Below are 11,677 nucleotides of genomic sequence, written 5' to 3'. Positions count from 1 at the left end.
ATAACTCGTGATGTTTACAAGCAAACCCCTTATGTCTATACATCAAAATTTTTGTAATTGTCTGCTCTACAACTTTGTAGAACATTGTTACACTCTAAAAAATAACCCTGCAAAGTTAGAAAAAACACGAAATTTTAAAATGAAAATTTTGTTCTAAATGAAAAAATGACTCTTCTGAGACAATGTAGATTCGAAAAGTGCATTAAATTTCCTATAAAATGACATGTTCCAAAATGTTTGGACAGTCGAGTAACAGAAAATGGGAGAATTTTTAAAAAAAATTTAGTGTTTTTTTCTATGAAAAATACGTTTATTCGGAATTCTGAGTACGCCATCAAATCGGGCGTCTAATTTTACATAAAAGTCCCTTTGACACCAAATTTCTATCTCATCACCGTTTCAGGCTGCAAATTGTTGAAAAACACCTCTTTTTTCGCATGTTCAAAAATGGAAGGGGTCGTACCGCCCCTCCGTCACGAGATATCAAAAAACGGACCTCGGATTCGTGATCAGGGACAAAAGTTACCCCTTAGGACAGAGTTTCACGCAAATCGAAGAGGGGTCGGGGCAACTTTTCCCGATTTCGTGTGAGTTGGTAGAGAATTACCCATTTGAAGTTTGTCCCATACATAAGGCTACGTGTTAAGTTTTCGCGAAAAAAACTGGATTTCCTCCTGATTTCTAGAACAAAGTACTGGATGTTATAGGCTCTTTTGAAAGAGCACACAATTTTGAATCAAACTGCATCAAGAACTCGAAATCGATGAAAATGCATATGGAACATTTATGCAATCAAGGGCAGCGTAAGTTATTTAAATATTTTTTTATTTCGTAATCCAAAAGTTAAATTAAAATTTAACTTTTAATTGAAAGATAAAAACAAACACTTTATTGAGTGCATTTTTCGTTCCGTGTTTTTTTTTTTGCGAAAGTTTGTGTTTGACATCTTCTTGAAACTTTGCAACGAGTTTGAGGTATAGTAATTTTTGAATTTCGAAATACAAAAACACTTGAACAATGTCCCAAATGTTGTTTTGGAATCGGGTTGACGGCAGCTATCCATTGTAATTATAGTTACACGAAAATTTTCACAAAAATACGTATTTTTCCTGTTTTTTTAAATGCAATTTTTACTCTAAAAAAAATAAAATATTTGTTATTGCAATATGGATTTCAAATGATATTATTTTATTATATATTTCAAATGTTATTTTTTTTAATACTGAAAATTTTCACAAAACTACGTATTTTCGAAAAAAAACTCAAAATTTCAGTTTATGGCAATATTGGTATCAAATGATACGGATTTTCATTTCGAATGGAATAACAACATCATTTGAAAATAAACACAATTTTCACAAAACTACGTATTTTCGAAAAAAAAATACTAAAATTTCAGTTTTTCACAATGTGGGTATCAAATGCTCGAAATTTTTTTCAACATTTCGAATGTCATAAATTTTGAAACTTTGATATTTTAAGTATTTTTAGAAAAATACGTAGTTTTATAAAAAATTACATATTTTTAAAAACTGAAATTTTTAGCATTTTTTCGATAATACGAAGTTTTGTGTAAAAGTTCAGTATTTAAAAAAAATGTGATACAACTTTCGAAATGATTGAAAAAATTCCATTTGTTTGAAATCCATATTGTAAAAAACTATAATTTTGAGTGTTTACAAATATATGTAGTTTTAGGAAATTTTGAAGAACTTAAATGTATGAAAAAATCTCAATCGTTCGATACCTTTATTGAAGAAAAAAATTGAAACTTTGAGTATTTTTTCGTTAATACGTAGCATTGTGATTTTTTTTGTATTTTCAAAAAAATGTTGTTATTGCATTCGAAATGTTAAAAAAAATCCGATCATTTGATACCCATATTGCGAAAAAAAAGTTTAGTATTTTTTTCAATAATAACGTCATGATTCGAAATCCGGACACTTAGTAGCATATGATTTTTGTTATAGCTGGCATAAAATCATGTAAAAAGTTAGAAATGTAGAAATATCATCAGGATGTAGTATAAACAGTTAATTTAAAGAAAATGCAGGCAAAATATGTCTTTTCTAACCATTTTTCCTCAAAATTTCCAAATCAAAATGACTTGTTGTGCTTCGAATCCCGGACACTGATAAAAGTTGATTCGAAATCCGGACACTTTTGATTCGAATTCCGGACACTCGATTTTACTTATGAATCGCACAAATTTGGACCGAAATTTTAGTGAATGGCATTCTTTAGGTCTCAAATAAGATGTTAACATCAAAACAATCGATATTTTGTATTTAAAAATGCTAGAATTTAAGAAAACCAGAACCAAAAATTTCTGCTTTGTCTTCCTGGTGCTTCAGGCGTCTATGAAATATTTCAGCAGAAATGTTTCACAGTTTTGGTAAATTGATTTTATTTAATTTAATTGTTTTAGCATTGGCCACAGCGTCCAAACTTGAAATGAAAGTTGATGTTAGAAATCATCAAACAACACAGTTTATACAATAATTATGTGAACTTATATCCACATAATTGATAAAACAAGATGAAGTGTCCGGGTTTTGAAGCGTCCGGAAATTCGAATCATGACGTTACGTAGTTTTGTAAAAAAAAAATTGAATTTTACAAAATTTGTGTTATAAATATCGACATGTATGATCGGTAACGTTTGATACCCATATTGTAAAAAAAAACAAAATTTTGAGTTTTTTTTTCAAAAATACGTAGTTTTGTTATTTTTTTTTTTAAATCAACCGAAATGATTGAAAAATCCCAAATATTTGATACCCATACTGCAACAACAATAATCTTGAGTATTTTTTCGAAAAACGTTGCATTTCCAAAATACAGGAAATACGATTTTTTGTGAATAATTTATGTAATTATAAGTGCAATCGATAGCTTACATCATCCCAATTCCAAAACACTATAATTTTTTTATGTTAGTATGATTTTTCATAAGATTATATTCAATGTTTCCCATGTAACCAACATTCCATAAGCTCTGTGCTTTAGTTAAGAACTGGGTCATGCTTAACCGAGGCAGCTGAACGAAACAAAACCAGGGCGTGCAAAACCGAGGAGGATACAAAAGTGCCAGACAAGTTCTTGATTTGGGCTGGAATTGCTCATTACATGTAGGTTTACATGTTAGGTTTAGGTGTTGGGTCTCGTGGCGCAGGGGTAGCGGCTTCGGCTGCCGATCCCGATGATGCTATGAGACGCGGGTTCGATTCCCGCCTTATCCACTGAGCTTCTATCGGATGGTGAAGTAAAACGTCGGTCCCGGTTTCTCCTGTCTCGTCAGAGGCGCTGGAGCAGAAATCCCACGTTAGAGGAAGGCCATGCCCCGGGGGGCGTAGTGCCAATAGTTTCGTTTAATGTAGGTTAACAATAGGGTGACAAAAAAGGCTTGGTTCTTTAGGTAAAAAAAAAGTAACTGTGCCAATTTTGAGCAAAATCGGTTAAGGGTTATGGCTTTTTGTCGTTGAAGTTGGCATGGGAAAAATTTGTAAACTGTATGGAGAAAAGCAAAAAGTTCCAAATTCTACCAAAAGGTGGCGTAAGTGTGTCGGATTATTGTCAAGTATGAGATATATGTAGAATGAAAAGTTTTGATTTCTTCATCTTACAGTACTTATTTTTGCCTCAGGTATCAAATCAGACGGTTTCCTTGATGTCGTTTTTTTTTTCATTGTCACCCTAGTATCAACCTATTTGGTGTTTTTTTCTGAACAAATAGTAAAAAATGATTATTTTTTTTCTAAAACACGGGAAAATCAAATTATCAAATATTTCTTATAACTTCCAAAAACAGAGTATACAAAACAAATTGATGTTAATTCCATCATAGTTCTCAAATCAAACGACATTCTCACAAATCATTGCAGCCCGGGTGCTTCATCAAACTCCGTTGACGGAGCAAATATTACAATCTCATTGGGCCTCATCCTTCACACCGACATTTCATTGATTACGAGCGTGGAGATGGAGACACATAGCTGCTTTTAGCCCATGCACCGTCCCGGTTATTTATTTGTGCAATTTCATGCACTGATTACTTCACCTTTCCCGTCCCTGTACTAGACGACTGCAATTCGCGGTTGTCCTCAGATTCAGAAAACCCTCGCCGTGTCAACACAGTCTAGGTGCAGTTCAAACCTACTAATTAGTGTGAGTGTAAAGTAACATTTTGTTAATAAAAATATCTGTTTCGTTTGTTTTTTCTTGATTTCAATTAAAATCATTAATTGACTTAAAATTAGAATTCAATCTATATGCCCTTGCCAAAACATAACCTCAAATTTTCCGCAGAATTCGTTGACGAATGACCGTGTGCAACTCACACACACAGACAACAGTCCACATTTCATTGCATCAACCAAACAATAATACATCTTGCAAGTGTGTGTGTTTATGTGTGCACAATCTGTCCCTGGTATCGATAAATCTGGACCCCGGACGCGCTGCCATGCCGACACGATTCGGATGCTGTTGAACAACATTGCAATGCCCGGAGAATCCGCGCTCCGTTGAAGTCTGTGGTCGTCGTCGTTCGTGTTTGAAGCCTATTGTTCACCGTCGTTCGACTGCAAAAGGCTGAAACCACTTCGTCGATGGTATGCTTGCTTGAGGAATTTGTCATTTGGATGAAAATGTGTATCGCAATCAGAAAATTTCAAAGGCACTCTCTACGAAATCGGTCTTTTCAACTTAATTGTAATTTTGTATTTTTTTTTTTTTATCCGGTTGAAAGTTTTTTGATGCCTTTGGTATGCCCAGAGAAGCCATTTTGCAATCATTAGTTTGTCCAAATAATTTTCCATTCAAATTTGGCAGCTGTCCATACAAGAATGATGCATATAAATTCAAAAATCTGTATTTTTGTAGACATTTTTGATCGATTTAGTGTCTTCGGCAAAGTTGTAGGTATGGATAAGGTCTATTTCTGAAAATATTTTTTTCCGATTTTCAGAAAAATTTATAATATATGCGCAGTAAAAAAAATCATATTTTTTAAACTGAATCTGTCACCATTTCAGATTAATATTACCTCCACTGTGTACTCTAAAATGGAGAAATATTAAAAAAAAAAACTATTCATTAAATGAAATCCAAGCAAATGCCTATTGCATTCGACGACCACAACGTCCTCCCATCAGACTCGAGCTCATCCCAATGTATGCGTTTTGAAGCTTGCCATTCTCCGGAGACCTAAGCATTTTACAATTATCTAAACGTGAAAGCATTTCAAACATTTCGGTTTGTTTTGTTGCAGGCCTCCCTCTTCGCAACGTTTCCTCGACGACCGGCTCCCGACATTCCTGAAACTATTCACAACCGGCCGCAGTCTCATGGTCAGCATTGGAAAGTGTGTGGGAGGTGTGGGATTTAATTTCACGTGGCCCTTCCACCAACCCCGCTTGACCCCTCGGCACGAGTTGGGCGTCAGGATGTTTAGCATTTCATTTCGGAAATGTGCGAGGACTCGGGGAGGGTCCTTTTCATTCCTCGCACTCTCGGGTTGAGATTGAAGGGATGTGGGTGGTGCTGGATGATCACGACTATACTTACAAACACACACAAACTCATTGGATGGAAGGATGTTTGCATATTCGAATACACACAGGAGGGATGTAAACATGAGCGTAATAATATCAGTCGCATATTTTACCTGGGAGATAGTGGGTTAAAATCATCAGTAGAAAGATCAAATCTCGAAGAATTTGTTGAATTAAAAAACAAGTTAATTGTGTTTATGATTGTCATGAATGAACATATATCGATTCAATTCTTCAATTCATCGAATGAATTAAATTTACAGTTGTTTAATTTTGTTCACCAAATTTCACTTGTGTTCCACCCCACATCCGTATGATTCCAGCAAGAACTGAAACCACCCCACCATCATTTGCTTCCAGCGCCACCACTTTCATCCTGCTGGATTTGCATTGTAAACTGCATCACTCGAACAGTGCTCATAATTCAATTTATATTTATGCATTCACATTATGTAAATGTATGCATTTTGCAGTTTTAACAGTCCGATTTATATGAAGTGATTATTTAATGTGATTCCGGTGCGTCTCCCCTTAACACCCCCTTAGCCAAGCTTTGGAAAATCTGTTTCCATCGCCAAGTGGCAGAAATCCTTGTGGAAAACCAGCCTCATAAATCGTATCGGAATGGTTTTCGGGAACCATTGAAGGGACCACCACCCACTCCAACCTTATTGGTGGCTGCTGCTCTAAAGCTGCACAAAAACCGATTCGTGAAATGAAAATCGGATTGGAGCCACCACCGCCGCCATATGCAGCACAAATGATAATTATCACACGTCGTAACTCTTGCGGAATCGGTTCGCGAAAAGTTTGCATTCGGAAAACGTGGCTTATCGGAGTGAGGATGATGCAGGATTAGAGCTGGAAATGATTGTGGAAGCGATTTTTGTTTAATAGTTAGCAGCAATTGCTATCAGAATAAATTGAAAATCAATCCTAAGATTTTAATTGAGTTCTCTATGAACTGAATTCTGCAAAATTGTCTGAATTTCGAACAATTGATTTGATGATTTTAAAATATTCTCAAACCAATAAAAAACTAATTATTCGCTCTATAGCATTGCCTTGGCGTTCCCGATTGCGAGATTTCTAATTGAAACTAAGTGTTCGAAGGCTTGATTATTGAGGCAATCGCAAACCTCTTTTTACACCTTAGCTTCCATCCACCCCGGGATTCGAACTGATGACCTTTGGTTTGTTAGTCCAACTGCCTTCCAGCGACTCCACCGAGGCATGACCCAGGGAGACGACTCCTACACCTGGATTGAGCTAACGACCTAACTCTTTAGGTTAAACCGGGCCAAAATATTTCGAATTTTAATCAAAATAATAAAAATCAAAATATAATACAACTGGTAAGAATTTTCTCATACTGTTTGTCCCACGCCAATATGACGGAAGATGATTATCATTGCAACTAAATGTATCTAAAATTTTTTTTTGGAAAGGTAGCTTACACTGAAATAATTAAAAAAATAGTACTTAGTTCCTTTATCCTAGGAATTTCGCCTCCTTTCTTTATTTAGTAATCGGGTTTTTTTGATTACTTAATAAAAAACGTTACTTAATCCACCCAAAGGTGGTTGGCGCCTTCCTCACATTTAAAGAGTGCTATCCAAATTTCAAAAAGTGTGTAAATAACACTTATGTGCTTATAACTTTTGATAGGATTGTCAGATCTTCAATGTTTTGGACGCATTGGAAAGCTCTTTTGAATACCTATCCAACGATAGGTTGCATGAGAGATCCGGACAACGTTTTCATCAAAATATTTGAGATCCGGCCTCCAAAAAGCGTATAATCAACACTTAAGTGCTTATAACTTTTGATAGGGTTGTCAGATCTTCAATGTCTTGGACGCGTTGGAAAGGTCTTTTAAATACCTTTCTGAAAATGTATAACATGCCGGGTTTTCTTACAAAAACCACCCTTTTTACAATCTTCCGGACTTTTGTTGAAATCGTATTTTAGCGTAACTTTTGAAGTACTTAACTAAACTGCATAATTTTTAATAGCGACCTATGGGACTTCAAGACGGACCAAATCGGTTCAGCCAATGTCGAGATAATCGAGTGACAATTTTTTGGTCAACATCCCACCACACACACAGACATTTGCTCAGAATTTGATTCTGAGTCGATAGGTATACATGAAGGTGGGTCTAGGAGGTCTAATTGAGAAGTTCATTTTTCGAGTGATTTTATAGCCTTTCCTCAGTAACGTGAGGAAGGCAAAAAGGAGGCAAATTTCTCAGAATTTAGGAATTTGGTACTATTTTTTATTTCAGTGTAAGGATCCTTTGGAAATATCTGTGACCTAGAAAATATTTTACCTGTAGATTTTTTTTATTCCCCAATTCTAAGTTTTTTCAAATATTTTGATGGAGGCGCGACGATACATATTTAATAATCTTCTTCAGGCATGACGTGATGTCCATGGGTGTCTTAAAAAATCAATGGAGCTTAAAAAAATAGTTGCGTTTAAAAATGTTATTTAAAAAATAATAATAATCAAGTAACTGTTATTCTTATAAATGCCACCCTAAAAGTGAGCAAATTGAATTTTTATGTTAAATCGATCATTAAGCCAGCTTCCTTTAAATCAGGCCTGCCCAACATCCGGCCCCCGGGCCGGATCCAGCCCGTGAAGCAATTTCATCCGGCCCGCGACGGCTTTTCAAAATAGTTCTTTGACCGGCCCTTCATAAAATATTCAATTTATAAATTGAGTGTCTAAATAAAAAAAAATATCTAGAGATCATGTTTTCAGATAATTTAACAAAACCTTATTTGTTTATTTTGCTTTTGACTAATTAAACTTTTGTTAGGATTATGCCTTTGTATTTTTTGAAATGATTTTATTTCACATCTAAACATTCTTTATGTTTGAATTTAATTCTTATCATTTCAATATTGATGTTATCAGAATTAATTATTAAACTTGAAAAATATGCAAAAAGTTTGCAAAAGACACTGAATTCTAATTTCTGAAAGTTTTGGCTGTTTTTATTTCTAATTGTTTCTTTTTTGATGATTTTGATTAATTATTATTTTTTTCAGAGCAACTTTTCAATGATTAAGTTTGGCTGGGAAAAGCTTAAAAAAGGCAAATTAATCATATTGAAAATAAAGATCGCTGCAAATGTTAAAAAAACCAATCTAAAAAAAATCAAGTAATCAGATAGCATTTTTTTCAAAATCTTCAATAATTCTAAGAAATTTGAAGAATGACGAATTAGACATATATTTGTATACACTTTTAAAATATTTAAATAAAGGTGCACAATATCGCAAAAAAAATTCGTAGAGAAGATTTGAATCTAAATTTCGTTTTAATAAATTTTATCTTGTCTCGTTGATTTTTCAAACTAGAGTAAAAACTTGCAACGACGAAATTTTGATATTTTTTTAGTTAATGATGTCATGGAATCCAATTTTAATCGACAAAAACAATTACAATACAATTTTGTCCAAAACAAAATAAAAGTAAATCAAATAAACACATCTTTGAAAGTAATCTTTGTATTTCTTTCTTAAAATAAAGTTATTAGAATCTTATTTGCAACACTTGTTTATGTATTTGTTTTGCTATTAAAATAAATTTCATGAAAAATTTTTTTACTGTTTTTTACTTTCGCCAACATTAGTTCCGGCCCGCCTCTGCTTTAGAAAAATCAGATCTGGCCCGCAGGGCCAAAAGGTTGGGCACCCGTGCTTTAAATAATCATTTAAAAATATTAAAAATGTAATATTTAAGCTTTTAATAAATTTAATGAAAATGTTAGGTTAAGCTAATAAATTCAAATTGATTAACCAAACTGTTCTTTTGAATACGCCTTCAAAATTGTAGATATTTTTTGATTTCTGTTTCAATAACCGAGCAATTCCAGCTCAAATCAGGTATTTTTCTGGTACTTTTGTACCCGACCCTATCCGATTTCAATGAAACTTTGTAGACATGTTATCCTAGACCTATATAAGCCATTTTTGTGTATATGGAGCCAGTAGTACTCGAAAATAACATTTGAGAAGGGCGTAAGGTATTTAAATATTTTTGTATTTTGTAATTTAAAAATTACTGTATCTCGAAGCCGTTGCGTCGTATCAAAAAGTGGTCAAAGACAAACTTGTAGGAAATTGGACGGGCTTTCTGAAAAAAATACACTGAAACAAAAATACACGCTACTTCTATGAGATTTTTTGATGTTTAAGTCTAAAACTTAAATTTAAAGGTGATGTCACGATTTTTTTTCGTTCAAAATTTTTGAGAAATTAGCCTAAAATGTTACCAAAAGACTGATGAAAAATGCAGGATGGTATGTCTCTCCTAAAAAAATACAAAAATCAATTACTGAAACTGTTTTTTTGAAAAGTGCTCTAAACGTCAAAATTTTCAAAAACCGGTAGTGGAAATCGATTCTCCAGACAATTTTACATAAAAGTCTTCATATTGACCATGGTCCTAAGCGGTTTTAAAAATAAAAATGTCAAAAAAACAGGTTTTTTGGCGGTTTTTCGCAATTTCTATATGACAGACTTGGCTTTTCAGTCTCGTGAATATTTTTAACGGAAAGCTCGTCCAATTTCCCATAAGTTTGTCTTTGACAACTTTTTAATTTGACTCGTTTTTATATTTACGTAAGCAAATTTACTATCCAGGTTTCTACCACACTGAAAAAAATATTCTATTTTTAGTTATTAGCAATGAAGTTAAGCTTATATCTGTAAGCCCTTACATCCAATTGAAATGCTGTCAAAGACAAACTTATGGGAAATTGGACGAGCTTTCCGTTTAAAATATTCACGAGACTGAAAAACCAAGTCTGTCATATAGAAATTGCGAAAAACCACCAAAAAACCCGTTTTTTCAACATTTTTATTTTTAAAACCGCTGTATCTTCCCAAGGATTGGACTTAGGACCATGGTCAATATGGAGACTTTTATGTAAAATTGTCTGGAGAATCGATTGCCACTACCGATTTTTGAAAATTTTGACGTTTAGAGGACTTTTCAAAAAAACAGTTTCAGTAATTGATTTTTGTATTTTTTTAGGAGAGACATACCATCCTGCATTTTTCGTCAGTCTTTTGGTAACATTTTAGGCTAATTTCTCAAAAATTTTGAGCGAAAAAAAATCGTGACATCACCTTTAAATTTAAGTTTTAGACTTAAAAATCAAAAAATCTCATAGAAGTGGCGTGTATTTTTGTTTCAGTGTATTTTTTTTCAGAAAGCCCGTCCAATTTCCTACAAGTTTGTCTTTGACCACTTTTTGATACGACGCAACGGCTTCGAGATACAGTAATTTTTAAATTACAAAATACAAAAATATTTAAATACCTTACGCCCTTCTCAAATGTTATTTTCGAGTACTACTGGCTCCATATACACAAAAATGGCTTATATAGGTCTAGGATAACATGTCTACAAAGTTTCATTGAAATCGGATAGGGTCGGGTACAAAAGTACCAGAAAAATACCTGATTTGAGCTGGAATTGCTCAACCTATAAAACTTGTTAAACAAGTAACTTTTTCCGTTTTTTTTTCACTTCTAGAGTTGTTAAATAATCCTCTTTAACAATGTTTTCGAAATAATAGTTAACTAACTTTTGAAACATTTAAAATATGTGGAGTCGGAGTCAGAGTCAGAGTTGGTTGGTAGGCCGGAGTTGGAGTAGGAGTTGGAGTCGGTTGGAGCTGAAAGCCGGAGCTGGAGTCGGAGCCGGAGTCGGCTTATCTCAGAAAGCCGAAGTCGGAATCGGAGTCGCTTGAAATATGACCCGACTCCGAAGCCCTGATTAAAAGTAATTTCAAGGTGATGGAACGATTTTTTTTTCGTTCAAAATGTTTAATTCGACTCGTCTTAATATTTGCTTAAGCATATCTACTATTCAGGTTTCTTCCACACTGAAAAAAATGTTCTATTTTCAGTTATGAGCATTGTAATTAAACTTATATCTATAAGCCCATACATCAAATTGAAAAGCTGTCAAAGGCAAACTTATGGGAAATCGGATGAGCTTTCTGGTACAAATATTTACTAAACTGAAAAATCAAGTCTGTCATATAGAAATTGCCAAAAGCCAACAAAAATCCTAAATTTTCGATTTTTTATTTTTAA

The sequence above is a fragment of the Culex pipiens genome, chromosome 3, assembly GCF_016801865.2.
Source record: "Culex pipiens pallens isolate TS chromosome 3, TS_CPP_V2, whole genome shotgun sequence".
Lineage (NCBI taxonomy): Eukaryota > Metazoa > Arthropoda > Insecta > Diptera > Culicidae > Culex > Culex pipiens.
Note: the sequence above shows the minus strand (reverse complement) of the source record.